This window comes from Canis aureus, chromosome 9 (assembly GCF_053574225.1).
Source record: "Canis aureus isolate CA01 chromosome 9, VMU_Caureus_v.1.0, whole genome shotgun sequence".
NCBI lineage: Eukaryota > Metazoa > Chordata > Mammalia > Carnivora > Canidae > Canis > Canis aureus.
Window position 1 is genome coordinate 25,076,251 of NC_135619.1, and position 25,243 is coordinate 25,101,493.

General features: G+C 35.7%; 1 long non-coding RNA gene and 1 pseudogene across 1 annotated transcript in view; one reads left to right on the forward strand and one right to left on the reverse strand.

The window, feature by feature from the left end:
• Window positions 1-23,088, reverse strand: part of LOC144320513 (uncharacterized) — a 44,579-nt gene extending 21,491 nt beyond the window's left edge. The window contains exons 1-2 of the long non-coding RNA XR_013386149.1: window positions 22,969-23,088; window positions 22,587-22,712 (exon numbers count right to left, since the gene is read on the reverse strand). This is a non-coding gene — a long non-coding RNA (uncharacterized LOC144320513). The remainder of the gene's footprint in view (window positions 1-22,586; window positions 22,713-22,968) is intronic.
• Window positions 15,560-16,585, forward strand: LOC144321294 (glyceraldehyde-3-phosphate dehydrogenase pseudogene; annotated as a pseudogene).
• Window positions 23,089-25,243: the final 2,155 nt, after the last annotated feature.

Consider the following 25,243-nt stretch of genomic DNA (forward strand, 5'->3'; position numbering starts at 1 on the left):
CATTCTCACAACCCTGAGATCATGACCTGAGCCAAAGGCGGACACTTAACCCACTGAGCTACCAAGGCGACCCTTGAGTATTGTTTTAATCTTCATTCTACTTTGTAACTTTGCCAAAAGTTCTGATAAAATTAAATAATTTGCCAATAGCTGAGAACAATCAAGATACTATTTCAAATATTAGAGAGAAAAATGTTTTATTTCTCAATTAATTCACACAACAGAAACACAAATATGCCTTTACTTAAAGCAGTACTTAAAATATGTTCAAACATATTGAATAAGAAAGAAAGCAAAGAAGAAATAAAGGTAGAGAAGGGGAGAAAAATTATACTAAAATATCCAAGTGAGGAAAACTCTAAAAAGTAATGAGCATAGGCACTTAGGTGGTGCAGTAGGTTGAGCAAGACGTCTTGGTTTTGGCACAGGTCTGATTTCAGGGTCATCAGATGGAGCCCCACGTCAGGGCTGCTTTAGATTCTCTCTCCTCTCCCTCTGCCCCTCCTGCTCATGCTTTCTCTCAAATAAAGAAATAAATATTTTTTAAAAAGATTTTGATTATTTATTTGACAGAGAAAGCACAAGCAGGGGGTAGTGTGAGAGGGAGAAGCAGGCTCCCCACTGAGCAGGGAGCCTGATGTGAGGCTTGATCCCAGGACCCTGGGATCATGACCTGAGCCAGAGGCAGCTGCTTAACCAAATGAGCCACCCAGGTTCTCTAATAAATAAATCTTAAAAAAAAAAAAAAGTGAACAAATTAGTCTCAGTTTTGTAACACCCAGGATAAATGGAAACAATATTTACTGTCATGATAGCAGGCACACCAACAAATTAACTGGAAAAAAAAAAAAGTTTTTTTTTTTTTTGATACTACACAGCAAAAGAAAATAAGTGTGTGAAATTTGAAGAAAACAAACTCTTGTTGGCTATCTACATAGCTTTCTTGTACTAAATATTGTGCATCTTTAATTTTAATATAAAAGTAGTTTTACCTTTAAGAATTGCCTTTTAAAATGATAGAATCTATTTATCTTAGAAATATCTATATTTGATCTTTAAAATCTTATGTGACTTTTTTTTATTTTTTTGACATTTTTAATTTTTAATATGACAATGGTTTTACCTTTAAGAATCACTCTGGAAAATAGTATGACATTATTATCTTTGAAATCAGTATAATTTAAATTCAAAACCTCACATCACCATCAGATGACTAGACAAAATACCCATTATGGGTTATTCATTCATCATAAAAATGCAAATGTTTAAAAGTATGACAAGTTAGGAAATATGTGAAAGACAAAGGATTAGTTGGGATTTTTTTTTTTTTTTTTTTTTGGACAAACCATGAAGAAAGAAACAGTTCCTCACCTTTAAGGATGACAAATGAAGCATAAGTTATTCTTTGTAACATGGGACTGTCGTAAATTATAGGAAGCTAAAATATTAACCTATAATGTATTGGTATATTATATGATTTGTATAATTTTATTTTTACCAGGAAAGACCATATTATTTTTCAAAGTGGGTGTACCAGTTTATTTTTTTGGCTCCGGCCATGATCCTGGAGTCCTGGGATCCAGCCCACTGTTGGGCTTCCTGCTCAGTGAGGAGTCTGCTTCTCCTCCCTCTGTCTCCTGCTTGTGCTCCATCTCTCTCACTCACTCTCACTCTCACTCTATTTTAAATAAATAAATAAAAATCTTTTAAAAAATTACTCAAAATATTCTCCTTGAAAAAACAACTCACATTTTTCTGCTTAAAATTTTAGAATTCATAAAATGCTATCAACTGCATACTTCATTTAGTTAGATTTGGCCAAATGTAGGAGACTAAGATAATTTGGGTTTTTTCTATTATATATATGCAATATATATAAGTAAAGAAAAAGTTATTGAAAGGTTTCTTCAAAATAGAGACTTTACCAAAACTAAATGTAGGAATTTAGATTATATGTTGCCATCAAAAGTAATCATCACATTGCTCTTAGAGTCTAAAGTTAGACCCTACTAAACTCATTGAAAATGCAAATGATTTGTTTATTATAAAGCTGCTTCTTAATAGTTTTGTTTTTCTAACCCTCTGAATTGCCAAATTCCACATTGCATTCTTCCACACATTCACTATTCAGAAATGTATAAAGTAAAACATTTAATAATCCAAAAATCCCTATGGCAAATAAGGCTGAGCAAAGTTATTTTGAGTCAAAAACATAATCCTAAGAAAAAACAGTTCTCTTGAGTCATAACAATATTTAATCACAATGGAAAATGAATATTTAGAAAACCCAATTCTCAAAACTATTCTTAAGTTTGTCTAAGATGTATTTTTTTGAAAAATTAAGTATGTGAATGTTAATGAACTGAGAAAACTAAAGGTTGAAATCTTGGTCTAATATATCCCAGCAAACTCTTCAAAGCTATAACCCTCTTTTTAAATACATACTTTTGTGATTTTTATCTGTTTTTATTCTACAAATGATCACAACACTTGTTCTATAAAACGTAAATGAATATTCAGAGCTTAGGTAATTATTTGTATGAGAATTCAAAATTCATAGAATAGAGGCAACTGTCTGTAGGCCAAAAACTTTTTTTGAGGGACCAGCTGATGAATTTAACTCTTTGCACTGAAATGCCTTATAGTTGTTCATTACTATGTGTTTACATAGTATCTAGGCAGGCATACTAAATAGATATACTGACGCTCATAACTTACTTTAGTTTAGAGAGTAACTTCACATTCAGTGATTTTCCTAGAATTGAGTACTTTAGCCATTGTTAAATGTATCATTTTTCAAAAGCCTGAAGCTGCTACTCTGCCATATAAATTAATGACCTGAAAAATAAAACTTAAAAATAGATTGTAACAGACTGAAAAGAAACAAAGTTTTCTGAAATTATTTCTACCAATCCTATATTTTGAAATGATAGAAACAATTTTTCATCTAGATAAAAAAATAATAAGTTAACAACTGGCTGAAAATTTCTGAATCTGTTTGATTTTTTCAAGAAAATGAGAGAGAACATCATATCACTTATTTCATATTTATTATTTCTTCATTTATAATATAATCATTTAAAAATACAAATATCTTTCCAGGCACTTCTCTAGTTGTATCCAAAAAATTTGGGATCCCTGGGTGGCGCAGCGGTTTGGCACCTGCCTTTGGCCCAGGGCGCGATCCTGGAGACCTGGGATCGAATCCCACATCAGGCTCCCGGTGCATGGAGCCTGCTTCTCCCTCTGCCTGTGTCTCTGCCTCTCTCTCTCTCTCTCTCTGTGACTATCATAAAAAAAAAAAAAAAATTGACATCTTATAATTTCAGTTGTATAGAGTACAAAATATTTGCTAGTTTTTCTTTGTTCCAGATGCTATTTAGAAGTATAACGTTGGGACGCCTGGGTGGCTCAGTGGTTGAACTTCTTCCTATGGCTCAGGGTGTAACCCCGGGTAGGATCTGGTATCAAGTCCCACTCTGGGCTCCCTGGGGGTAGCCTGCTTCCTCCTCTGCCTATGCTTCTGCCTCTTTGTGTGTCTTTCATGAATAAATAAATAAATCTTAAAAAATAGAAGTATAATGTTTAAAAAAGCATATTGTAATTACTAAGTACTTGACAATTTTTCAGGTTTATATCGGTTATTAATTCTGCTTTGATCAGAAATCATACATTGAATGATTTAATACTTCTTAATTCTGCCTTCTTTTAGGACCAAGCATACGGTCCATTTTGGTGATTTTACCATGTGAACTTGAAAAAAAAGTGTGTGGTGTGTTTAAAACGTCCATTATTTAAAGTGGACTGATAATGTTAGTCTTCTGTATCCTTATTGATTTTATGCCCATTTGTTCTATCAATTATAAACCCTCTATCAGAGGGTTGAAGTTTCCAGATGTAATTGTAGATTTGCCTATTTCTCTTTTTAATTTTGTCACTTTCTACTTCATGTATTTTGAAGCTTTGTGATTATGTGCCTGCTTAAACAGGACTGATGAATTTACCTTTTTATCATTATGCAATGTTCTTCCTTACCCCTGGTAGTGTTCTTTATTCTGAAATCTAAGTTGATATAGTTATTGCAGTTTTCTGATGGTTGTTATTTATTGAATATCTCCTTTTCAATTTTATCCTGTGTGTAAATTTATATTTCATGTGAATTTTTTCCAGACATCATAAATTAAGGTCTTGGATTTTGGTTTTGATTTTAATCCAGTGTGACCATATCTCTTTTAATTGGAATTTGAATCATTTATATTTAATGTAATTATTGATATAATTGGGTTTAAACATCCTATCTTGCTATTTGTTTTTTACACTTCCTATTAGTTTTTGATTCTTACATCTTTACATGTGTGGAAGATCTTTTTAAAGTATTTTATCTCCACTATTGGCTTAGTAGATATAGGCTACTTTTTATTATTTTCTTGTAATTGCTCTAGGGCTTACAACATGTATATATATCACATTTTACCTTTAAATTATATTACACTTCTTTACTTATAATGTTAGATCCTTATAATAGTATACTCTTAGTTATATGACTTGTTAGATCCCCTTTTTGCTGCTTCAGTGATAATGAAAACCCATGTTAAGAAAGAGACTCTATCAGCCTGGGTTAACAGAGTCTACCAAAAGCAGATCACCTGTACTGACCTGTGATGAATGCACAGCATGATACTGTGTTAAGCTACTGATATTTGAGAGCTGTTTGTTACTGCACAACACAGCGTGTCTTTAATCTTACAGAGATACCTTTTTTTAACACCTGAATACCCCAACACCACTCGGACTTATTCTGTTAGGATTCAAACAACTCTCTATACTGTCTTTTGGTTATGATTTTAAATAGCTCCAGGCTTAATCTCTCATATATGGTTAACATTAGATCTAAGGGAAGTTCTCATGCATCTCTGATCTTGATGTAAACAGATATGTATTTTTAATCCCAGTGCAAACCTTTTACCTGCTATCGTAGAATGTTCAGCCAGCTTCTCATCTTTAGGTACTTTGAGTTTTGTTTTGTTTTGTTTTTAGGTACTTTTGTGTTTTAAATGCTGTCCACCATGTCTCCAAACTATCAAGTCTCTGTGTGATTTTCTCAGAGCCTCTCACTAAAGTCTTCGACTTCAACCTCATTTGTAGTACCTCGTTCTGCTCACAATGATCAAATTGTTATTACCTCCTTAGCAAGTTAGGCATAGTGATCTAGTAACTCATTTTGGAATTCACTTCACATATTTCTTTTTTCTTTTAGTATTTTGAGGCCTTGGGCTTATACCTTTTTTTTTCAACAATAATTATATGTAAAAGAGAAAATAAAAATAAAAACTACTGTCATTTTCAATGAAGAAGGAAAACATTTCACAGGATCAGAAAAGAAAGAAACCTGAAGGTTAAGACTTAAGAAAAAAGGTCTAATTTCTGCATTTGCAAAAATGTGTTCAGTGCTTATATTCCAGCAAGCCACGATGCAGGCTGTGCACACCTCAAGCAGTGAGAGTGGCATCACCAAGCTCCTTCTCCCAGAACTACAGTCAGCATCTCAGCATCAGGCCACAATTTTGTCTGCGAGCATCTGCACTTTATCTCAATTTACTTTGTCTCCATTACCAGAATGTGTCCTAAGGTACCAGAAAAGCCTAACAAAGGTTATATTTGGGGTTAGGAATGCTTAAAAATGTCTTCCATATAAATTAGTAATAATTGTTCTTTATGCCATTTTGGATTAAAATAGTTTCATAGGACCACTCTACTTTTGGATAGTAGGGTAAACCCATACTTTGTTGGCATATAATAGATTGTAGTAATTCTCTATGATCCTCTGTATTTCTGTGGAATCAGTTATAATGTCTCTTCTTTCATTTATAATTTTTATTCATTTATTCATTTTTTTCTTGGTCAGTCTAACTAAAGGTTTGTCTTTCTGTTTATCTTTTCAAAGAACTCTTAGTTTTGTGAGTCTCTTGTATGTTTTTCTTTTCTCAATTTCAGTTTCTGCCTTAATCTTAATTCTGTCTTTCTGCTAACTTTGGGCTCAGTTTATTCTTCCTTTTCTAGTTTCTTGGAGTGTAATGTTAGGTTTGAGCTTTTTTAAAATAATATATGTAAAAATAATATATTTTTAATAATATATGCATATTTAGCTCTAAACTTTCCTCTTAGAACTGCTTTTGGTACATCCCATAAATTTTGGTGTGTTTCTATTATCTGTTTCAAAAAATATTTTTGGGCACTTGTGTGGCAGAGTTGGATAAGCATCAGACTCCTGGTTTCAACTCAGGTCATGATCACAGGGTTGTGGGATCAAAACTAGCATTGGGCTCTCTGTGCTCAGCAGGGAGTCTGCTTAGGATTCTCTCTTCCCTCTCTCTCCTTCACCCTCTGTACTCTTTGTCTCTAAAACAAATAAATCTTTAATAAATAGATATAGATAGATATAGATATAGATAGATATAGATAGATATAGATATAATTTGATTTCCCTTCTGATTTCTTCTTTGATCCAGTGATTTTGGGGGAGTATGTCAACATCCTCATGTTTGAGAATTTTCCAGCCTTCTTCTTGTTGATTTCTAGTTTTATAACACTGTGGTCAGAAACAATACTTGAGGGGCACCTGAGTGGCTCAGTTGGTTAAGAATCTGCCTGTGGCTCAGGTCAGGATCCTGGAGTCGTAGGATCAAGCTGCACATCAGGCTCCCCACTCAGCAAAGAGTCTGCTTCTCTCTCTCCCTCTGCCCCTCCCCTTGCTCAAGCTCTCCTTCTCTCTCTCAAATAAATAAAATCTTTTAAAAAAGAAACAATATTTGACATGCTTTCTATCTCCTTGAATGTGCTGAGACTTATTTGTTGGCCTAACATAGGACCTATCCTAGAATATGCTCCATGTACACTTGAGAAGAATGCGTATTCCACTGCTGTTGGATGGACTATCTTGTATATTGTGTAAGGTCCATTTGGGCTATCTGTTGTTCAAATGCAATTTCTTTATTGATTCTCTGTCCAGATGACATATTCATTGTTTAGAGTGCAGTATCAGTGTCCAAATATTACTGTATTGCTGTTTATTTCACCTTCTAGTTCTGTTAGTATTAGTTTTATATATTCAGAAGCTTCACAGTTGGATACATATATACATATAGTCATTATATCATTATTATTCACCCCTTTATCATTAAATAATGACTTTTTTGTGACAATTTTTTAGCTTAAGTCTATTTTGTCTAATAGAAGTATAGCTACTGCTGCCTTCTTTTTGCTACTATTGGCTTTTCTATTCAAATATAATTAAAACAGTGTTAGATTACTTTCAGGGTACAATATAATGATTCAACAATTATATACATTACTCAGTGTTCATCATGATAAGTGTATTCTTAATCCCCTTTAGCTTTTTCACCCATCCCTATACCCACCTCCCCTCTGGCAACTACCAGTTCTCTATATTTAAGACACTCTCTCTTTTCTGTCTTTTATTTTCTTTGTTTGTTTTGATTCTTAAATTCCACATATGAGTGAAATCATATGATATTTTTCTTTCCCTGACTGACTTGATTCATTTAGCATTATACCCTCTAGATCTATCCATGTTGTTGGTGTTGAATAGGTTCATTATATATTTTGGATATTAACCCCTTATCAAATATATCATTTGCAAATGTCTTTTCTCATTTAATAGACTGTATTTTAGTTTTGTTGATGGTTTCCTTTGCTGTACAGAAGCTTTTTATTTTGATGTTCCCAATAGTTTATTTTTGCTTTTGTTTCCCATGCCAGGAGATATATCTAGAAAAATGTTGCTATGGCTGATGTCAAAGGTGTTATTGACTGTGTCTTCTTCTAGAAATTTTACGGTTTCAGTTCTCACATTTAGGTCTTTAATCCATTGTGTATAGTGTAAAAAAGTGATCCATGTAGCTTTACATGTAGCTGTTAAGTTTTTCAAAGGCCATTTGTTGAAGACACTATCTTTTCCCATTTTATATTCTTGCCTCTTCTGTAATAGATTTACCATATAATTGTGTACTGACTTCTGGATCCTCTATTTAATTGATCTATGTGTCTATTTTTGTGCTAGTACCATACTATTTTGATTACTACAGCTTTGTAGTAATCTTGAAGTTTGGAATTGTAATCCCTTCAACTTTATTCTTCTTTCTCAAGATTGCTTTAGCTACTCACATCTTTTGTGGTTCCACACAAATTTTAGGATGACTTGTTCTACTTCTGTGAAAAATGCTTTGGTATTTTGTTATGGATTGCATTCAATCTGTAGACTTCTTTAGGTGATAATGACATTTTAACAATATTCATTCTCCCAACTATGAGCATGGAATATCTTTCCATTTGTTTGTTTTATCTTCAATTTCTTTTATCAGTATGTTATAGTTTTCAGGGTACAAATCTTTCACATCTTTGGTTAAGTTTATTCCTATGTATTTTATTGTTTTTGGTGCAATTATAAATGGGATCGTTTTCTTAATTTCTCTTTCTGCTAGTTATAAAAATGCAAAAGAATTCTGTATATTAATTCAGTATCCTGAAGCCTTACTAAATTCATTTACAGTTCTAGTAGTTTTTTGGTGGAGTATATAGGGCTTTCTATATATAGTATCATGTCCTTTTCAAATAGTGAAAGTTTTACTTCTTCCTTTTTTAAAGTCTTTTTTAAATTTAAATTCAATTAATTAACATATAGTATATTATTAGTTTCAGAGGTAGAGTTCAGTGATTCATCAGTCTTATATAACACCCACTGCTTATTACATCATGTACCCTTAATGTCCATCATCTAGTTACCCCATCCCCCCTCAGCAACCCTCAGTTTGTTTCTTATGATTAAGAGTCTCTTATGGTTTGTCTCCTTCTTTGATTTTATCTTTTATATTTTTTCCCTCCTTTCCTCTATGATCCTCTGCGTTGTTTCTTAAATTCAACATATAAGTGAGATCAAAGTTTTGCTTCTTTCTTACCAATTTGGATGCTTTTTTTAAAAAAAAGATTTATTTATTTGGGAGAGAGAGAGAGTATGTGTGCAAAGGGGGAAGGGAGAGAGATGGAGAGAGAGAATCTCAAGCAGACTCTGGGCTGAGCCTGGAGTCTTGCCCAGGGCTTGATCCTATGACCCTGAGATAATGACTTGAGCCAAAACCAAGAGTCAGATGCTTAACCGCCTGAGCCACCCAGACACCCACACACACATTTTTTTGGGAGGAAGCAGTGGTCCTGAGATACAGGGCTATCTCATTGTACTGCCCCCTCTGAGGTTTTGTTGGTGGGTAGGACTGGCAGTTAGGTAAGATGTGTGCCCCCAGCCCACTGCTGGGGGTGCAGTTGAATTGTTGTGTTTGGTTATCTTCCCCTCTCCCCAGGGCAAGAGTCACTTTGGAGTGGTGCTGCTCATTGTTAGGGCTGCTTGCAGAATGAGATATGTCAGGCAGTACTTTGAAGGGAGTGCAGCTGAGGCTGGTGTGTTCATAGGAGAACAGCAGGGCAGACTGCACAGTTTTAGCCAAGTAGGCACTAGTCCCTACCAGGATTGCTTACAGGGTGGGACCTGGCTAGAGCTGCTTTGAACAGAAGCCTGCTGAGTGGGGACAGTTGGATGAGGCAGATCTGGAGAACGTGGGGGCAGAGCACACAGTGTTAGCGAGCTATGTGGAGTGTGTTTGTGTTGATTTCTGGAGGCTGTCGTGGTATCTAGGCTGGGTTGAAGGAGAAAAATGGTGCCTGCAAGGTCTTTTGCTTTTGGAGAAGTCTCCTTACAATCCCTGCCTCTCTACTGCATGTTCTGAGAATAGTAAATAAACCTTCTTCCCATATACCCAAGGTGCTTGCTTCTCAAACTGCTGCTTCTATGCTGTATTTTAGTGGGGTTATTTGTTGTGCTGTTTTGTTTGTTTATTAATCTTAGATAGTTAACATACAGTGCAGTATTGGTTTCTGGAATAGAATTCAGTGATCTGTCACTTGGCAGAGGGAGAAGCAGGCTCCTCAGAGGAAGATGTGGGACTCGATCCCAGGACCTCAGAATTATGACCTAAGCCAATGGCAGACGCCCACCCAAGTGCCTCAAGTCTGCTGATTTCTAAAGTACCCAGAGTTAAGACCCACTGACTGTAAAAACCCCACTGGTTTTTAAATCCAAATGTTATGGATTGTCTTTTCAGCGCGGGTCCTCTGTGTATGGTAGGAATAGGGTCTGTTCTCTCCAATCTCCATGTATCCCTCCAGTTTGTGGTTAGCCTCACAGGAAGTTTGTCTTCCTACCAGGTCTCTGCCCCTCCTGCCATTTCTGATATGAACCTCCTCTCTACAATTAACTGTAGAGAGTCCGTTATGCCAGGATTTGAGTCATTTTCTGGGTTAGTTCTACTGGTGTGGCTGTTATGTAGCTGCATTCATAAGATGAGGTGAGCTCTTTTGTATCTCAGGTCAATCCTTAATTAAGACATGCAAAGCTATAAAATAGATACTTAAATATCAACTGTCATAGTAGTAATTATAATTTCTGTGATTCAGTGTATTTTCCAAAGTGTTCCCATCCTGGAATGTACATACAATGAAAGGAATTTCAGGAGTGGATGAACTATCCCCAAATAAAAGAATTATATCTAAAAAGTAAAATTTTTCATTATATCATTTATTCAACTGCAATGAGCTAGAAATTGAAGAAAGTACTAGTGATGAAATCATAAATAAGAGGTTGCTTATGCCCTTAAGAGCCTAGATCTGAATCCACTGGTATTTGCAACTATGTATCACTAGGTTAGGTTACTTACATATTTTGAGCCTTAATTTTCTGAAGTTCTATTACGGCAACTATGGCTTTCTTACTGTATAAGCTTTAACATATTGCAAAAATGCTTCATACTAAATAGATGATTAATATATGTGTAGAATGATGAATAAACATATAAAACAATGTAACTCTTTTTTGAGATGTCATAAACATTAAATAAAATGCATAAAAGAATTTATATGGGTAAGTATACTAAAGTGATTGAATTTTATAATGACTATTAAAGAAATATTAACAAAATCAAAAAGGGGTACCGAGGATGGAATGGAATGGTGAACTCTCTGCTAAAGGCAGTGAAGGCTACAGAAAAGATTTCACAGACAAGGTTGATAAAACTCAGTGTTAAAAGTATTTTATATAAGGATGGAGCTAAAGAGTCTTTCTAGATGGTTAACCAGTGTTATTAACAAAAAAAGGAAACAAAGGAAAAGAAAACAAAAGAGAAAAGAAAAAGACAGCCCAGTAGATAAAGGAAGACCTTTTGTGTGATAATATTATGGAGTTTATCATGTATCTATATGAACTAATTTTAATTTCTGAATAATCCATCGGTCAGTAGAGTACAGAATGTATTAGGGAAAGACAATCCTCCAAGAAGAGAGACTAATTTTGAGACTATTCTAATAGCTCAAGCACAATATGATAGATGCTTTAATTATCAGTAGCTCTAGGGGTAGAAAGGATAGGCTAGATTTGATAGAGGACAGGGAAGTTGAATCTCTAAAACTCGATGATTGAATGGGGGTAAAGACTGAAAGACAGGGAGGTTGTCGGTTATAAATATAAGAAATAGAAAGTTATTGATAGTTTTTGACTAACGAGTGAAAGAACCAGATTTGTATTTTTAAAAAATCATTCTAAAAAGTTGGGATAGAGGGGAGACTGGAGGTAAGGAAATGGTTTAAGAGATAAATGTAAGGTTTCAGATAAAAGTTGTTGGTAATCCAAAGTAATATAAATGGATTAAAACAAAGTATTATAAATCCTTTGCTAAGATTCATCAATTCTCCTAAACTGTTTAGAACTTCAGGTAATTCACATGGAAATGAATGGCTGAGTCAGACATAGCCCAGGAACATATCTCTAATAACTTCAAATATTTGGAGAAGAATCTGAAACTTTAAGGTGTGTGTGAACTTTATATGCTTCTCCACTAGAAACTAATTACATCGGAGGGAAGATACATCAAATAAAAAGCAGAATTTCTTATTTTGGACTATTCAATTATTGAATAGAGAAATTCAAAATAACAGAGATTATGTCTTAATATCTAGGAAAAATGTGCTTGACAAGAACACTTTATTTATTTAGTGAATGTGTATTGATATATTATTTTACATTAAGGTCTATGAGTGGCATATATTGATACATACACACATATATAGCACATATATATTCCAAACATATAAGTCATACAATATGGCTATATATACTTATATAATTTTAACTTTATAACACAAATTATATCAGATAACATAATTAAATGTTTTGTCATAATTATGTAAGAGGATTTCAGTAGAAGCATAAGGGAAGGGACACAAAAGTCTGTGTGTGGTGCTAAGTTCAATAGAGTAGGTAATATCTGAGCTGAGGCCTAGTTGATAAATAGGAAACTGAACTATAAGTTAGTGATAGATACATGTTAGAAAAAATATCAAAGGCAAGAGTAAAATATTACTAATCCAAACTACCAAAATGAGGGCTATAAGAGGATGGAAGGAGAAACAAGCAGAGTTTAATGGCAAGCCAGGAATTTTGGATTTCATCCCATAAGAATGTGGACTCTGAGCTTTGTCTGAGTAGAGGGTTATCATCACATTTCCAGTTTAGAAAGAGGCTCCACAGCAATATTAGGAAATTGGAACATCAGGATTTTTTTTTTAAATTTTTTTTATTTATGATAGTCACACAGAGAGAGGGAGAGAGAGGCAGAGACACAGGCAGAGGGAGAAGCAGGCTCCACGCAGGGAGCCCGACTTGGGATTCGATCCTGAGTCTCCAGGATCGTGCCCTGGGCCAAAGGCAGGCGCCAAACCACTGCGCCACCCAGGGATCCCCATCAGGATTTTTTTTAAAGATTTTATTTATTTGTTTGTAAGGACACACAGAGAGAGGCAGAGACATGGGCAGAACAAGAAGCTGGCTCCCATGGGGAGCCCAATATAGGACTCCATCCCAGGACTCCAGGACCATGCCCAGAGCTGAAGGCAGATGTGCAACCACTGAGCCACCTATGTGTCTGTGGAGCATCAGGATTAAAGCTGAATAGAAAGAACATGATCTCTGCCCTCATACCCCTGGAAAAGGAGCAGATCTGGAGCAAAAATTAGTTCATTTCGGGTTAGGCTCAATGTCAATATGGAACATCCAAGTGTAGACCATCCTTAGCTCAGGAAAAGGAGCCCCAGTCAGGGGTCTGCTATTTAGAGGGCTTCACGTATCACAGACACACACACACACACACAACCAAATGTGTTAAAGCATTAACACCTAGACAGACACCTCTGTCTCTCAGGATCTGGTGCTCAGCCCTACTAGCACAAGCTGTAGCCCTAAATTTTTGCTCTCATTACTAACTTGGCTTATGCTCCATCAAAATGGTTTTCCATATCTTTTGGTTTATATCGATCATACAAAAGATAATTGTGTCCAAATATCACAAAAGTTGATGGATTAGAGTTTAAACAGCTCCAAATAAAAGCCGGATGAGCATGAAGTGTTTTCATCAGTTCTCACTTTTTTCTTTCTGCCATGGAAACGGCATTTCCCAAAAGGGCTTCTCCTTCAGAATGGGTCCTAGAATAATAAGATACAGAGAGAAGAGCCAAAGCAGCAAACCACCAGGGGTTGACATGTAACATGAGCATGAAATAAGTGCTTGTTGTGTTAATCTGCTGAGACTGGGGGGGTTATTTACCACTGCAGTGAAGCTGACTAATAAAATTATAAAGGAATAAAGGCAAAGGTAAAATGACAGAGAAAGGAATAAAGACAATAAGAAGACCTTTTAAAGAATCTTTGTTGTGAAAAGAAACTGTCAACTCTAAGGAGATTTTGGATAGAAGAATTGTTTTAAGATAGTAGAGAACTGAACGCGTTAAAACACTGATCTACTTTAAGGCACTGTTAAGAAGGGGATATTGACATACAGGAGAAGTAATTAGCCTCAGAAAGTAAGGCCTCTGTGAAAGTGAGGTGACATGGAGCTCAGAGAAGAAATGCAAGGGTTCAGTGGGACAGAACATGCTTTCCTCCATAATGAATGGCCAGTAGGAGACTCTGAGTGCAGATGCAGGTAAGTTAGTAAGTGAGGGAAAAGGACAATTTATTGTGTACTTTTATTCTTACACCATTACCACACTCACCACACATCTGACACCAGATATACAGGTTTTCCACACCAAGTAATTCTGACACTAACTGCCTCGAAAAAGCAATTCCTTCCAAGATTCATGAAGGGTTGGTGTTTGACCAGGCTAGTGCAATAGAATAACAGTGATATAGATCTCCAAGGATATTGGTGAGAGAAGTATCAAAGTGATGAAAATGATACTTGAAACTGAGGAAGGAAGTGAGGAGTAAAATGCTAATAATAAAAAAAGAAAGAAAGAAAACATAACAAGGAATGGGCATCCTCTATAGCTTTGATGAAGACGACAACTGAAGTAATTTAATAAAGATGGGTTATAAGAAGTTGTGGCTATGGGATATTTAAGTAGAGCTAAAGGATGATTTCCTACTGATACTTTCAATTTTTATGTAAAATAGTTTGTGACATCCATTCAGAAGTTCCCCTTATATGTTACTCCAGGGAGCTTCTTACTCAGCTATTGTATAAAGTCAGCTAAGCTCATGTCAATTTCAAAAACTTACCAAGAAAATTTCCAAACCAACTGGAGTGCTCTTCTTACAAACTATTACTATTGAATCCCACTACTTCCAAACACAAAATAAGTTTCCCTGATGAGGTAGAGATAAGCTTCGTTCAATTCTAACTTTGATGAAAAACTAAATGACAGATCAGAAACAGAATAAAAAGCAATTTAGTATGTTTGCAGTAATTGACTTGATCATTTATATTTTTCTTCACATATTTTCAAGATTTAAGGTAAACACACAAAAAATAAAATAAAATAAAATAAAAGTAAACACGATAACATCCTTGAATCTTCTTTCTTCATCACAGGCATGGAATTTCTATAGGAGATAATCACAGGGAACCCAATTTTCCATTCTTCTTGACCTCAAAAATCCAGAAGTCATTGAAACTTAGAACTGTACTAAATTGGGCTCATATTGAGAAAACCATTTTATAGCTCATTTGCCAGGAGAAAAACTTTGAGGTTCAAAGACAACCTTCTATCATCTTCCATTCTTTTGGAATAATGTGCATTTTCCACCTCCATGCACATAATGTTTCCCCAATTTCAGTCCAAAAGTGTTCAATCTATAGTGAAACCCTTTTGCAAGGGCAAGGGGAAGAGGTTAAAGAAAGATCTAAGGAACCATGGAAATTTATTTAAACCCAGTCCTAATATCCATCTTTAATCTTGGAGGTCTCCTTATGATTTTTTTTATGGGTTTTAAAATACAGAAGAACAAAAATAAACAGACTCCATATTTCCAAATCTAGAAAATATCCTCACATATTTAAACCTTAATTTTTATTAACTGGGGTGTAAGGTATAGCTCTAAAAAGAATTTATCTAGGCTCTCTGCTCCTCCCCGCCCGACAGACAGCCGCATCTTCTGGTGCAGAGCCAGGCGCGTCCTAAATGAAGGTCGGAGTGAACGGATTTGGCCGTATTGGGCGCCTGGTCACCAGGGCTGCTTTTAACTCTGGCAAAGTGGATATTGTCGCCATCAATGACCCCTTCATTGATCTCAACTACATGGTGTACATGTTCCAGTATGATTCTACCCACGGCAAATTCCACGGCACAGTCAAGGCTGAGAACGGGAAACTCGTCATCAACGGGAAGTCCATCTCCATCTTCCAGGAGCGAGACCCCGCCAACATCAAATGGGGTGATGCTGGTGCTGAGTATGTTGTGGAGTCCACTGGGGTCTTCACCACCATGGAGAAGGCTGGGGCTCACTTGAAAGACGGGGCCAAGAGGGTCATCATCTCTGCTCCTTCTGCTGATGCCCGCATGTTTGTGATGGGCCTGAACCACGAGAAGTGTGACCACTCCCTCAAGATTGTCAGCAATGCCTCCTGCACCACCAACTGCTTGGCTCCTCTAGCCAAAGTCATCCGTGACCACTTCAGCATCGTGGAGGGCCTCATGACCACCGTCCATGCCATCACTGCCACCCAGAAGACCGTAGACGGCCCCTCTGGGAAGCTGTGACATGACGGCCGAGGGGCTGCCCAGAACATCATCCCTGCTTCCACTGGCGCCGCCAAGGCTGTGGGCAAGGTCATCCCTGAGCTGAACGGGAAGCTCACTGGCATGGCCTTCCGTGTCCCCACCCACAATGTATCAGTTGTGGATCTGACCTGCCGCCTGGAGAAAGCTGCCAAATATGACAACATCAAGAAGGTAGTGAAGCAGGCATCGGAGGGACCCCTCAAGGGCATCCTGGGCTACAGAGGACCAGGTGATCTCCTGTGACTTCAACAGTGACACCCACTCTTCTACCTTCGACGACGCTGGGGCTGGCACTGCCCTCAATGACCACTTTGTCAAGCTCATTTCCTGGTATGACAATGAATTCGGACCTCATGGTCCACATGGCCTACTCCTTGGAGGCCTCCTGGACCACCTGCCCCAGTAAGAACAAGAGGAAGAGAGAGGCCCTCAGCTGCTGGGGAGTCCCTGCCCCAACTTAATCCCCCAACACACTGAGAATCTCCTGACCTCCAATTTACATCCTAGACCCCGAGGAAGGGGAGGGGCTTGGGGAGCCCTACCTTGTCATGTACCATCAATAAAGTATACTGTACCCAGCCAAAAAAAAAGAATTTATCTAGGGGTGCCTGGGTGACTCAGTCAGTTAAACATACAACACTGGCTTTCTGCTAAGGTCATGATCTCATGGGTGATGAGATCAAGCCCTATGTTGGGCTCTGTGCTCAGTCGGAAGTCGGCTTGAAGATTCTCTCTCTCCCTTCTCTGGCCTCTCCCTCAATTCTTGTTCTCTCTCTCTCTCTCTCAAATAAATAAATCTTTAAAAAAAAGAAAAAAAGAATTAATCTAAAGAGCTCATTTTAGCTTATAGCTATAATTGTGTCCACCATTAGCTCTTTTGCTAAAACTACTTGGAAACAGGATATGTCTTTCTCATTTTGACCCTTCATATTAAGGCAGAAATAAATAGGAAAAGCAAGAACTGATGTAGAAGTTTTCCTGGTCTATAAAATGACACTCTACAAAAAATAAGGGTATTAATCTTTTATTTAAGTGTTTAAAGATGCTATCAGTCAGAAAGTTTATAAGACCTTCAGATATCTGTAGTCAGAAGATCACTAAAGGATATTAGGCATATAGATGATAGGTTGATAGGTAGGTGGATGGTGGATGGTGGGTGGATAGGTGGATGGACAGATGGACAGACAGATGGATAGACAGGCAAGTAGATAGGTAGGTAGATAGGTAGGTAAGTTTTTAAAATTTTAAAGTCCAACAGTCTTTCCAACAGTCAAATACTTCTCATCTTGTTTTAGATTTATGTACTCCCTGCTTCTTTGTTTTCACTTGGCCCTTTATTGTTTTCTTGGTTCCTTTGCTGCCATCCTCTTTCTACAACTCTTCATCACTAAATAAATATTATCCAAAAAATGTTTTCCATATCAGACTTCAAAACCATGAAATTTATCACCTATCATGTCCTACCAGCCTTGCTAGCTGTATATTTTTCTCTTTTCTCCATTACTGTTTCTCATCATTGCCATATCTCTCCTAGGAGAAACTCAAATTTTTCTTAATTGATTATGCAAATTTATTTGGCCAACCTTTGAGTTAGCCTATTTCATCCAGAATAGGAGCTGTACTTGAGGTAGAAAAAGATCCATCAAGTTGCTTTCTTAACCAAAGAACCATTAGAGCACCTGAGTGGCTCAGTCAGTTAAGCATCTGCCTTCATGATCCTGGGGTTCTGGGACTGAGCCATATGTCTGGGTCCCTGCTCAATGGGGAGTCTGCTTCTCCCTCTGCACCTCCTCCTCATGCTCGCTCTCTAGATATATAATAAATAAATAATATCTTAAACAAACCCAAAAGAACCATCTAACGACAATAATTACTTTAACACACATACAGAAGGCATTCATATTTTGTTTTCAGTGGCCATTTATCTGTATTATTACCTAAGTGTTAAAAGTTGGCAGTCTGATAGGGAAGGACAACTGTGTATACATTTTTGGCAGGGAAAGTAAATGATTGCTGCTACAATGTGACAAAACTGCCTAAAGCTAATTTCAGATACTAAATGTATATAATGATTGGTGATCAGAGGTCCACTGTGCTAAAAGCAGAATATTTATAAAAGCCTTCTAGGTCAACAAGTGTCTAAAACATCTGGATCAAAAGCAAAAAGAGTGTATCATATGGCAAGCAACTGACATTTTTTTCAACTGCTTCAGAATGGTTTCTCTGGGTTAACTTCAATAATTTTCTTTCAATCTGGTCCACTTTGTCCTAGCCCTCCCACATAGTTCAAACCAAATCAACACTTCTTAACAGCAGGCACTTGAAAAAGAAAAATAAGCCTATTTAGAGAGCACACAGACAAAAGGGAAAAGTAGAAGTAATGTCAAGTGTTCAGCTTTTCAATAGCTCACGCCTGGTCCCTGAGTGGAAGACTTAACACAGGTCTCCCACTCAGAATCAATGCACTTGCATGTTTTCCTTGGTTCCTCTGGACATACTACAACTTCATGTATTCCTGTTTTGCTGTCTAAGTTAAAGCTCAAGGAAAATGCCTCAGTATCAGCAGAGCACCTCAACAAGTGGATATAACTGCATGTCCAGCAGAACTCACTAGTCTAGGGCCTGGGTATGGGGCTTCTATAGTACCTTAGCTTTCCGTTTCTCTCCATCAAGGCTTAACCCACTGTTTCTCCTTTCTAAGGTGGGAGCATATTCTCATTTATTTATACTCTCAAAACTCAGTCAGAAGAATAAGGATTTGGATATCACCAGTTTAATTTCTTTTTCCATAATCCTGACTGTCTAATCCTATGTCAAAACACAACTTTTGCTTCTTCTTTTCCCAGGGAAAAAAAAAAACATACCAAAAAAGAATCAAATACTAGATATCAAGTTTAAATCATTTTAAAAAGAATGTCTATATCTGCTGTATCAACAGCTGTATGTTTTCCAGCGTTCAGATTTCTTTGTACTCAGAACCACCACATTACTTAAAATGCAAATGTTTAATGTCACATAAGGGGAAATCACTAGGCAATGCCTTAATCATCAATATCACTTAGTATTCTTAAAACCTTTGTTATAACAATGATAGTGCTTGTTTTTTTTTTTTTTTTCAGTGATCTCTATATAGCCAGATTTTCTTTTTACCATGTCAGCATTTGGAGGTTTTTAGGCACTAAAAATAATGCAACTTACTTTCTTTTTTAGTGCTGTTTTCCTTATAATAGTAAGTGTATCTCTGCCCAAATTCAAGAACTCCTAGATGATAGGGGTTGGAAGGGAATAAGAACTAGCAGTACTAAAAAGACAAAGAACTACTAAATCTTGAAAATACATTTTGAATGGACATTGCCCAATTCAATATGTACTGCCACTCCACCTCTGAGCTTGCTTAGCCAAGCACTAATGTCAGCAATAATGCTAAGATATCAGCATTATTCATACACATACTCCCTGAAAAGCCATACCCAGGCTGGAACTAGCCTGTCATAGTCTACATTATACAAGAACATTAATTTAAATTGAGGCGGCATAGCATAGTAGAATTCATATGGTAAAACAAGCTTTTGACCCCGTGGTGAAAATAAGCCTCCAGATTTTCATTGTAAAACAATGATGCAAGAGTACAAATTTCATAGGAGTTTTCTGAGAATCATATGAGCTATTGCAATTAAAGCACTAAATAAAGAAAAAAAGACAAGCTTTAAAATGAATAAATGGTAGCTCTTAATATTGTTTCTTTTTACCTTTTTATTAAGCTGGAACAGGGTGGAGAACAGTATATAATCAATACAGAAAAAGCAAGTGAAATTTATATACTTGTGAGAACATTTAACATTTTCTCATTAATATCATTCCAAGATCAATGACCTATAAGAATCAGTGATATTTTCAGTCTATCCACATTTTCTTTTTTGGTAACTCTTCATATGAAATCCTATATTCCTACAAGAGCAACTGCCCATACATGTTTGGTAAACTCTGTTCTGATATGGGAGTATTCTTCTTGGTATATCATAAGGCCAATAATTCATTGCACTAACCATTCAAGTGAATTTAATGTTAAAAAGAAAAATGACACAGAGGTTGGATACTTCAATGAGCAAAGAGTTATATGGAAATGAGAGGTTCTATGAGTCTCCAGTATTTAAGCCCAGCTCTAAAATTCAAATCAAATGTTTTGTATGATTTTCCAGAAAAAGACAACATATTTGTGATTAATTCTCAATAGGTATATTTTAAAATTTAAAAAAAAAAAAACAGAAAAAGTAAAAGCATTTCATAACAACCAATCCCAAAATTACAGATAACATGAACATGGTCAGGGGGAAGAGGTGCCTGGGTGGATCAATTAGTTGGATATCTGGGTCATGATTTTGGTTCAGGTCACGATCTCAGCTTTGTGGGATCAAGCCCCATATTGGCTCCCTGTTCAGCATGAAGTCTCCTTGTCCCTCTCCTTCCCCCTCTACTGCTCTGCCTGCATGCATATTCCTGCTCTCATTCTCTCTTAAATAAATAGATGATAGATAGATAGATAGATAGATAGATAGATAGATAGATAGATAGATGATAGATAGATAGATAGATAGATAGATGATAGATAGATAATAGATAGATAGATAGATAGATAGATAGATAGATAGATAAAATCTTTAAAAAAAAACATACTGAAAGAGTAGGATGAACACCAAAATGATGTGACTGCTTAAAAAATAACCCTTCTGGAAATGAGAAAACAAATATTAATAAATTTCAAAAATTAAAAACATAATCACAGAAGAAATAATGTAAATGGCAAAGACATGAATAAATGCTTAAACTCATTTTTAAAAGAGAAGACCAAATTAAAACAATGTAATATAATTTCCTGCCCGTATTAGCAAAAATTAAAATGCTAGATAACATGAATCCTTGAAGAGAACACTGGACTATAAAAAGGTTCATGAAGTACAAATGATGGTATTAAATGTGCAGGTATTCTGGAGAGCAATCTGATAGTACTCAGTCAGGTTAAATATGCAAATACTCTGAGAACCAGTAATCCTTTCCTGAGCATATATCCTAGAGACACTGCCCACAGTTTGGCCATTACTGGAGAATAGACATAAAAATATGGTGGATGCAAACCGGAATATTAGAAGGCTATGAGAAGCAACAGACTAGACGTAAATATGATTTAAATAGTTCATAGAAACATTGTCATGTTAAAATTATAAGATTAAATGAGACCTATAACACCACACCTTATAAATAAAAATAGATGTGTATATGATAACATGTATTTTTCAAAAATACACACACATAATAAAGGGTTACCTTTGCAGGATGGTAGTTGGGTAGGTAATATGATAAGAAATGGGGATATAAGAGACTTTATAAATATATAAAAAGAGATATTTTATATCTCTAATGCTACATAACAAATGACCAAAAAGTTATCACTTTAAAACAATGCAAAATCACTGTATCATAGTTTCTACATGTTGGAAGTCCACCTGGGTTCTCTGCTTAGGGTCTCACTGAAATCCAGGTGACAACTGGGGCCAAGGTTGAATAGCTGAGCCTTGAGGTAGTCTTCCAAACTAATGTGGTTATTGGAAGAATTCATATCCTTACAATTTAAGAAATCATGAACTGAATCATCAAAAGGACTTCTCTCTAATGCTTCATCTTCACTTAAAGGACTCACCTGATTAGATCAGGCCCACATGAAACAATATCCACTTTGAGTAATTCAAAAGTAACTGATAAGTAATCTAATCACAAAGTACTAGTTCTTTACAGTCACTGGTCCTATCCCCATTTAAGGGAATTGGATTGAAGATGCTATGTACGTTCAAATTGGATACTACAAAAATTTTCTAAATTTTCAAATATATGCTTTATCAATTATATAAAGCAGATAAAAATTAGTAAAAGATACAGAATATTTAAACATTATAATTAATGGTTTGATTTAATGAACATACATAAAAATCTGTACCAAAAAATAGAATATGAGAAAGGATTTTTAAAGAAATGCAATGTAAACTGGAAATGAAAGAAAGAAACTGAAATTTGCATATCTATTTTGATATTAGAAAAAATTGACAATATTAGATACCTACTAATACTGTTTTGGTTAAGTCTAACTGAAATATTAGTACAGAAAGTATAAAAAAAAAGTATATGGTTTTGAAAAGTACTTTGAGACATTGTCATTATTATGTATATATGTCTACATAAATATGGAGGAAATTATTAGAACAAGATTTAATTTACTTAGATATTATTTAAAATAAATCATTTTGATATAAAAGTATAAACTATTTCTATTTTTAAATGATAACAAGAAAGTAAAAAAGAAAGTAATTTCAAAATTTTCAGGGTGGCTGGTGGTCCAAAATTGGACTCTTACTTACTTCTCAGGTCAGGGTCATGAGATAGAGAGCTCTGCACAGGGCCTGAGCTGAGCATGGAGTCTGCTTGAGATTCTCTCTCTCCCTCTCCTTCTGTCCCTCCTCATTGCTCGAACTCTCTCTCCCTCTCTAAAATAAATAAATAAATATTTTTTAAAAAGTTGCCACTTGCAATAACAACCGCAAAATATGAGGCACCAAAGAATAAGTTTTGAAAAGATGTTTATGAAAACCATAAGCATCTTTATTGATATACATTTTAAAAACAAAGTAAATGGAGGGATAAGCCTAGTAAGATATATTATTGGTTTAAATTGACTTTGGGCATGAAGAAAATTCTAACAAAACATCCAAAGAAGGTTTCTTGTATTTCCGTCCTTCTTACCATCCTTTTCTCCTTCCTTCTTTCTTTCCTTCCCATTCCTTTCCTTCTTTGGTAGAACATGATAAGCTCATTCTTAGATACATATGAAAGACTGAAGGATAAAAGAGATGCCATGATACACTGGAAGAGAAAGGATTACATGGTAGGGGGAAGACTGAATATCATATGCTGCCAGATAGTGAGTCGTTTTTATATTACTATGAATACTATATTAGTACTGGCAATAAATGAGATAGACCAATAAAATAGCAGGTGTCCAATAGCAGATAAACACACACACACACACACATCCCTTAAGGCCCTATAAATACTAGATCACAGGCCCAAAGTGGAAGGGGAGCTTATACCACAGATGGTCTTATTCTAATGCTCACTCTAAGCTAGGAGTGTATAGATAGTGTAGATATAGTATATCTACACATTGGATCAGAGCAGCTCACTACAAGTTGTTGTGTTACCTCCCAAATCTTATGAGGCCTACCGAATATTGTGTCTCTGTCTTTATGATAGGCAGTGTAAAATGCAACCTTTTTTTCTCCTTTTAGAAGAGATATCTTAACATGTCCCAAATTAATAAGCACTAGAAATTTCACCCAAGTGACAGACTCTTGAACTTTTAACAAGATACATAACCTTCTCCTTAGAATTCATATTTCTTATTCAGGCAAATAGGGTCCTTAGTTCTTTATACTCATCAGGTGTGTAAAGAAAACTACAAATATTCTGATATTTTTCCCATTGAGATGTGATATCTAATTCCCTTCCCCTTGAATCTGGCTGACCTTAGTAACTGACTTGCAATAGAAGTAATGCTATATGACTTCAAAGGCCTACTCAGAAAACTTGGAGCATCTTCCTTGGACCCCGGGACATCCTTTGTCACTTCCTCTTAGGACATCTTCTTTCAGAATTCAGTTGTCATGCAGATAGCTCATAATAATTGTCTACCATGTGAATGAATCATTTTGACTTTCAAATAACTAAATCTCCAACCAAATACAAATGTCACCTGGAAAATCTCAAGTCAAAATCATGCATTCGAGCCACTCCCAAATTTGATTCCCAAAATTGTGAACAAAATAAAAATGGTTGTATTAAGCTGCTAAGTAGTAGGTAATTTGTAATACAGTAAAAGATAAAGGTCTAATTAACATATCATCATCAGATATTCTCTGTGATATGACCATTACGAGGCCTGAGGCAAAAATCAATAGATCCTTTTGTCACTGCCATGTGAGGCAAAAGTGTTTCTGATTTTCCTTAATTATATGATGGATGCAAAAGAATTTACTAGGGAAACAGCTTCATATGTGGTATTAGTGATTATGCTTGTTTGTACCAGTAAACATACTACAACTTGAAATGGGGATGTAATTATCAAAACCACCTGATTACATTTGTCATAATCTATAGCACTGGTTCTAAAAATGTGGCCCCTAGTGACTCTGGATGTGAAAAGACTTCTTAAATAATACACAAAAGTACAAATCATAAAACTATATATATCAGACATTATTAAAGTGTAAAATCCTTCATAAAATTATAACACTAAGGGACACCGGGGTGGCTCAGCAGTTGGGCCTTCTGCTCAGGTCATGATCCTGAGATCCGAGATCGAGTCCCGTATCCGGCTTCCTGTGAGGAGCCTGCTTATCTCTCTGCCTATGTCTCTGCCTCTCTCTCTCTCAGTCTGCGTCTTTCATGAATAAAGAAATAAATCTTTTAAAAAAATTATAACACTAAAAAACACGAAAAGAAGTCACACAGGAGAAGATGTAAGCACGTTTCCAACTAGAATATTAAAAGCTTTCAAAATAATAAGAAAAAGAAAACAATCCAAATCACCCAACCACACTCAGATAATGGGCACAAAGCATTTCACAGATTAAGATACATGAAGGACCAATAAACACTTCAAACGATGATCAATCTCATTAACAGTTTAGGAAAATGAACATTAAAACCACAAATACTATTTTATATCCTCTGGAACAGCAAAAATTAAATGTGGCAATACTAAGTATCAACAAGACTACAAAGTAGAAGTTTATAAACTGTCAGTGAAAATAAAAGTCAATACAACTACTAATCTCATAAAAACATTGCAATTACCTCATAAAGTTAAATATGTACCCCTATAACCTACCAATTCTACATTGACAAAGCAGAAACACACATGCACAAGTCATGTATAAGAATTTTTTTTTTAATTTTTACTTATGATAGTCACACAGAGAGAGAGAGAGAGGCAGAGACACAGGCAGAGGGAGAAGCA